Here is a 7,283-nt window from a genome sequence, read left to right as displayed (position 1 = left end):
GTTGGAACAGCACATCTAAGGATGGAAGAAGTTATTCTCTGATCTTGGCCCCATGCTGGCTGATGTCCAATGCAGAGAAGCATATTCTGGGATCCTGCCAAGTCATGGGTCACCTGGTCCTCCATCCATGCAGACTCTCTTGGTATGAAAGGGAGTCTAGACCTAGGCGGGTCCACCTCAGACAGACCGAAGATATTTTAAACAGAATGTCCAACCACTGACACAGGTGAGCCTTTTACACATATAATTAACTGTTACAGAATAAATTTTTTTCATTCATTAAATATTTGCTGTATGTCTACATGTACCAGTCACTGTGTAAAGTTCTAAGGATGTTAGATGTGAATGAGGCAGTCCCAGCTGACCAGAAGTTCACATCTTGTGTAGAATCTAGATATATCAAATTTCTGGTTAAGAGGAGAAGAGACTCTCTAATATCCATCTATGACCAGCACATCATTATACAATATCCTTAGTACCCAGGACAGTTTCTTGCAAACAACTGACAAAATTGTTGACTGAATACAAGAACTCAAGGGTACGATCAGGATGATGCTAACTAACAATATTGAAATTATCTGTAAGTGGGAGATCTTCAAAATGCAAAGCCTCAAGTTTTAGTTAATGAAAGGAATGCAGTTTAAAAATTGTTATAAATATAATTAAAGTTTTCAGAAATTCGTGATAAAGCTGTGATTTGAATTTGTGCACCCTGGCTCCAGAGATTTTTGTGCTAAACCACTATACTATGCCACCTTTTTGAGCAAAGCAGAACAGAAAAGGAGGACACATGTTAAATTATTTCTACAGCTGCACTTATTAAAATAATAATAATAAAACCAGTCCAAAAGTGCAAATTGAAAACCCTTAGAAGCCAAACACACAGTCTGAACTACACCTATTCGTTTATTCACTCATTTATTCAACAAATATTCACTGTGCCTCCCTGAGCCAGGCATTCTTCTGAGCATCATGGTTTTCATCTAAAAAAACATTAAACCATTGCCCTCATGGTCTATTTTCTGCATAGGATTGACTACCATCAAACACACCTATGATTTACTTATTTATTAAGCTTATTGTCTCCTGTTAACAGAACGTAAATTCTATGAGGACATAAAATTTTATATTTTGCTCCCTGAGAAAAACTGTCCTTAGAACAGTGATTGGAACATGGCAATAAACATTTGTAGAATGAATGATTCGTGGAATTTACTTTTTAGTGGGGGACAGTGTAGGGTTTTAAAATGAAATAATACTTAGGAATATGTGCAGGGCAAGATCATAAATTTACTATGCCCCACTTCTCTAAAATACAGCAGAGTGAAAACATTAGTCGCTCTGCCATGTCCGACTCTTTGCAACACCATGGACTGTAGCCCAGCAGGCTCCTCTGTCCATGGAATTCTCTAGGCAAGAATACTTTCCAGGAGTGGGTTGCCAGTTTCTATCCATGGGATCTTCCTGACCCAGGGATCAAACCAACAGAAAAGATAACTCTTAATTGCTATTGACTTTAGAAGGACATTATAAGGTTTAAGCAAGATGTGAAAACACGTTGGAATCCTGGGAAGACTGTCATCCCTAAAATAAAGTCTGTTTCTGAATGCATTCTATTTTAAAGTATCAGGGAGATAAATCTGAATGTGTACTTAGTATTTTCAGCGTTACTCCAGCAAGTCAATAAATGATACCGATAATGCAAACACCAGGAATTCTGCCAGATGCTGAAAACCCCACTCTGGCTAACATCTGCACTATTTTACGTATCATATCCCTATATTTGTCTTCCTTCTTTCAGCAACACTTTATCTTTTTCTTTTTTTATTACAAAGAAGTCCCACCTTTTTACTGAGGGTATACAAATCCCTTTGCTCAGAAGGAAAAGAGCTCTTCCTTTTCTTGGGTGGTAGATATGCCTCTTCCACAGCTCCCAGTTTTCTCTTCTACCAGTGCTTTCCATGTTGGTTAAAGCGTTTGTAGAGATAGCTGATGAGTCTGTTAAGGTTGTGCAGTTCATCGATGAAAATCCTATTTCTAATCATTCTCTTCTTTTGGATACAATACTGCAATTAATTCTCCTTCCAGCCTCAAAACCATATGGGGCCCTTGATCAGTTCTTTGGGGTGTTTTTCAAAGTTGCCCAGGATCCCGATATTGTCATATACCCCAAGCATGGCCCTCTTCTCGTTCCAATGGTCAGCCACTTAGGGGGCAGGAGGGTGACCCTTAGATGGAACAATCTGGGAACACCCAGAGAGAAGCTTCTACAGGCCAGAGGCACCAGTCCCATAGGTTACAGCCTGCCACCCAAGAGAGGTTCCCTGCCATTGTTCTCATCTCTCCCCTACAACAGCTTACCACAGGAGTACAGGAGGGAGGGCCAAATGTGGCCTTCAAGGAGATAACAGACCTTCCCCATCACATGGGTACCAGGTGCAAGCAGCCATCTTGGGCTTTACTGCAGCAGCTTTTTATCTTTTAAACATTTTGTGGAATCCCCTGGTGGCCCAGTGGTTAAGACTCCGTGCTTCCAGTGCAAGGGGCATGGATTTGATCCCTGGTTGGGGAAGTAACATCCCACAAGCTTGTGCAGCGTGGCCAAATAAACAAACAAAATTCCCTCCCCAGCCTTAACTAAACATTAATCTACTTTCTGTCTCCATAGATTTCCCTATTCTGGATTTTAATTTTGAGTAGAAGTGTAAATATGTGCTCTGTTGTGACTGGCTCCCTTCAGGTTAGGATATTATCAAGGTTAATTCAAGTTGTAGCAAGTTTCAGTACTTTATTTTTATTTTTTGGCCAAATAATATTTCATTGTATGGATATACATCCTTTTGTTTATCCATTCATCTGTTGATGAATATTTAAGTTGTTCCCACCTTTGAGCTATGGATAATGCTGCTATGCACATTCATATACAAGGCTTTGTGTGATCATGTGCTTTGTTTTCTCTTGGATATATTCTAGGAGTAGAATTGTTAGGGCATGTGGTAACTATGTTAAATCAGTTAAGAAACTGTTTTCCAAAGCAGCCACATTTTACATTCCCACTGGCAATTCCATTTTGAACTGATTGTTGTATACGGTGTGAGTTAAGGTTCCAACTGCATTCCTTTGTATGTCATCCCATTGTCCTAGCACCATTTTTTGAAAAGACTATTCTTTCCCCATTGAGTAATCATTGGTATCTGTGTTAATCAGTTAATCATGGAGGTACTAATTTATTTCTGAACTCTCAGTTCTACTCCACTGATCTGTGGTAGCCCTCCTTATCTTCAAGGGATAACATTTGTTCCAAGACCCACAATGTATGCCTGAAAACATGTGCGGTGCTTCATTGCTCAGTCGAGTCTGACTTGTTGTGACCCTGTGGACTGTAGCCCACCATGGATAGTACCAAATCCTATATATACTATGCTTTTTTCCTATACTTACATATCTATGGTAAAGGTTAACTTGTAAATTAGGCACAGTAAAAGATTAACAACAATAATAAAATAGAATAAGAGTATTTAACAATATACTCTATTGTTCATACCATGTGAATGTGGTCTCTCAAAATATTTTATTATGCAAATTCAATGCCTTTTTCATCTTAACTAAATATATATCATGCACTATGGCCATAACTTTTGCAGTTTGAGGTACAGCAGCAAAACTGGCTTGAATTTCTTTTTTCTTCCTCATAATTTCATGGACAGATTTGTTTTTACTCTATATCTTAGCAACTTCAGCATATGATTTTTTTTCCTTCCTTATTAAATTGAGATCTTTCACCTTTCTAGTTGAAGCATATCTTGGGTATTTCCAGACTGCCAGCATTACTACTCTTGCTCTTTGAGGCCATTATTAAGTAAAGTAAGGGTTCCCTGAATGCAAGCACTATGATACCACAACAGTCTGGTATGACTTGCTCTGGAACTTATTGGCTCTTGGGTGGTGGTTGGTTTCAGTGTAGGTATGGAGGCTTTTGGATGATCTCTTATTACTTAGTGTTCCCTGTAGTCAGGAGTTTTCTGGTGTTCTCACATTTTGGGCTTAAGTATCCTGCCTCTGGATTTCAGTTTTTTTCTTCCAGTAGCCTCAAGGCTTCTCCAACTATACAGCACTGATAATAAAACTTCTAGGTTAATGGTGAAAAGATTCTCCACCATGAGGGACGCCCAGAGAGGTTCACAGAGTTACATGAAGAAGAGGAGAGGGAGGAAGTAGATAGAGATGAGCAGGAGGAGAAAAGGGGGACTCAAGAGGAGAGAGACAGATCTACGCAGTACTCTGTTCCCTAAGTGTTCTCCGTAGCCCAGACACCCACAGAGATTCACAGAGTTGGATTGAGAAGAGAAGGGGGAGGGAGTAAATAGAGGTGATCTGGGGGAGAAAATGGCGAGTCAAAAGGGGGAGAGACTAATCATCACACTCCTGAGTAAAAATGGGTACTGAATATTGGATTCTTAAATGTCCAAAATTGATATCAAATACGAAAAAACAAAGATTAAAAATCTAGAGTAAAGGTTAGACTCTTAAAAATACAATATTAAAAACAAAAACACAAAAAAATTTAAGAAATATATATGAAGTTTGCTTTAAAAATAGGTTTTTTTTTTTCAAGGTTATAGTGAAATGAAAATGAAAATTAAAGAGTAATAGAGGAGTAATAGAGGACTTTAAAAGAAAATAAAAGAAAGGGAAAAAAGAAAAAATTTTTAATTAAAAAAAGTAAAAATATATGAGAATGAAAATGAAAATTAAGGAGTAATAGAGGACTCCTTTCGAAGACAATGGGCTGCTTTTTTGGGTGCCTGATGTCCTCTGCTAGCGATCAGAAGATGTTTTGTGCAGTTTGCTCAGCGTTCAAATGTTCTTTCGATGAGTTTGTAGGGGAGAAAGTGGTCTCCCCGTCCTATTCCTCCGCCATCTTAGCTCCTTCCCCGACAACAGTCTGATAACCACGACAGTGACTAAGTGACTAACAGATAGGATAAACTGGAATAAAGGATGATTCATATCTCAGGTGGGATGAAATAAAATGTGAGATTTCATCATGATACTAAGAATGGTTCATGATTTTAAACTTATGAATTGTTTATTTATGGAGTTTTTCCATTATTTTCAGACTGTGGTTGACTGCAGGTTAACTAAAACTATAGAAAGTGAAAACAGGGATAAGGGGAGGCCATTGTATATGTTTATTATCAGGCTAGTAGTACTAGGTTGTCTTTGTTACCATTTTTTGTAGTAACCTTTGAAGTCAGAAAGTGTAAGTCCTCTAATTCTCCATTTCAGGACTTTTGTTTCTGCTATTTTTGGCCCCTTTAATTTCATATGAATTTTAGAATGAGTCAGTTTCTATAGTGGTCAACTTCAAAAAAGAAATCAGCTCAGAATCAGATATTGGCACAAGACAGACACATGGATCAATGAAGCAGAAAAGCGAGACCCCAGAATAAACCCACACACCTGTGGTCAATTAACCTTCAACAAAGGAGGCAAGAACACACAATGGAGCGAATGGTCTCTTCAGCAAGTGGTATTGGGAAAGTTGGACGGCCGCATGTAAATCAATGAAATCAGAACCTACTCTCACAGCATATACAAAAATAAACTCAAAATGGCTTACATATGTAAATATAAGACTTAACACTATAAAACTCCTAGAAGAGAACATAGACAAAACGTTCTTTAACATAAATCATACCAACGTTTTCTTAAGTCAGTCTCCCAAAGCAATAGAAATAAAAGCAAAAACAAACAAATGAAACCTAATCAAGCTTACAAGCCTCTGTACAGTAAAAGGAAAGCATAAACAAATGAAAAGATAACCTATGGACTAGAAGAAAATATTTGCAAATGATGTGACCAACAAGGGTTTGCTTTTCAAAATATACAAATGGCTCATACAATTGAATAAAAAAAAAAACCCACTATCAAAAAATGGGCAGAAGGCCTAGACATTTCTCCAAAGAAGACATACATATGGCCAACAGGCACAGAAAAAGATGGTCAACATTGCTAATTATTAGAGAAATGCAAACCAAAAGCACAATGAGGTACCACCTCACACCAATCAGAATGTCCATCATTAAAAATTTACAAATAACAAATGCTGGAGATGATATGGAGAAAATGGAAATCCCCTACACTGTTGGTGGGAATGTAAATTGATACAGCCACCATGGAAACAGTATGGAGGTTCCTCAGAAAACAAATGGTTGAGTTGCCATATGATCCAGCAATCCCACTCCTGGGCATACATTGGAGAAAACCATAATTCAAAGATACATGCACCTCACTGTTCATTGCAAGCACTCTTAACAATAGCCAATACATGGAAGCAACCTAAATGTCCATCAACAGATGAATGGATAAAGAAGATGTGGTACATATATACACTGAAATATTATTCAGCCATAAAAAGGATAAAATAATGCCATTTGTAGCAACATAGATGGACCTAGATATTATCATACTAAGTGCAATGACAGAAAGAGAAAGACAAATACCATATGATATCACATATATGTGGAATCTAAAATATGACACAAACGATCTTATCTATGAAACAGAAATAGACTCACAGACATAAAGAACAGACTTGAGATTTACCAAGGAAAAGAGGGAGTGAGTGAAGGATGGACTGGGAGTTTGAGATCAGCAGAGGCAAGCTATTGTATCTAGAATGGATAAACAACAAAGCCCTATTGTATAGCACAGGGAACTATATTCAATATCCTGTGATAAACCATAATGGAAAAGAATATGAAACATAATGTATATACATGAGCAACTGAATCACTTTCTGCATGACAGATACTAATAAAACATTGTTAATCAACTTTACTTGAATAAAGGAATTTTTTTTTAAAAGAAAGAAATGCTAAAGTCCTGTTTCTCCTGGGAAGAAAGCCCTCCAGTTAGGAACTCAGAGGAGAGAGATCCTTGTCTTCTGGCTGCAACAGTCTGGCATGAACTCTCTGCCTCACTGAGCTGGGAGAGGAGAAGGAGAGTGTGGTCCTGGTTCACCTTTCTTACCAAATTTTTGTTGATTTTCTTTAACAGATGTTTCTTCATTTGCTCTTCATTCTTAGGACCATTTGCAGAGGCTTTCATATTTTTAAAAATAATTTTCAACAGTTTCTCTGTGAAGCAACTCATCAGATATCCTTTAATGTAAGAATTCCAGAAAACCTTCATTTTAATGAGTTTATTCATTGCTCACTTATAGCAGAATGGTGATGGAGTATATGCTGTCTGTTCATTAATTCCAAATAGGTTTGTAT

The 7,283-nt window shown here is 37.6% G+C and overlaps 1 pseudogene; it reads right to left on the bottom strand.

The window, feature by feature from the left end:
- Positions 1-1,946: 1,946 nt before the first annotated feature.
- LOC133048765 (large ribosomal subunit protein mL51-like) lies at positions 1,947-2,331 on the bottom strand (annotated as a pseudogene).
- Between the last annotated feature and the right edge of the window lie 4,952 nt (positions 2,332-7,283).

Source organism: Dama dama, chromosome 29, assembly GCF_033118175.1.
Source record: "Dama dama isolate Ldn47 chromosome 29, ASM3311817v1, whole genome shotgun sequence".
NCBI lineage: Eukaryota > Metazoa > Chordata > Mammalia > Artiodactyla > Cervidae > Dama > Dama dama.
The sequence above is the reverse complement of the archived record's forward strand: the minus strand, read 5'-3'. Positions and strand labels throughout refer to the sequence as shown.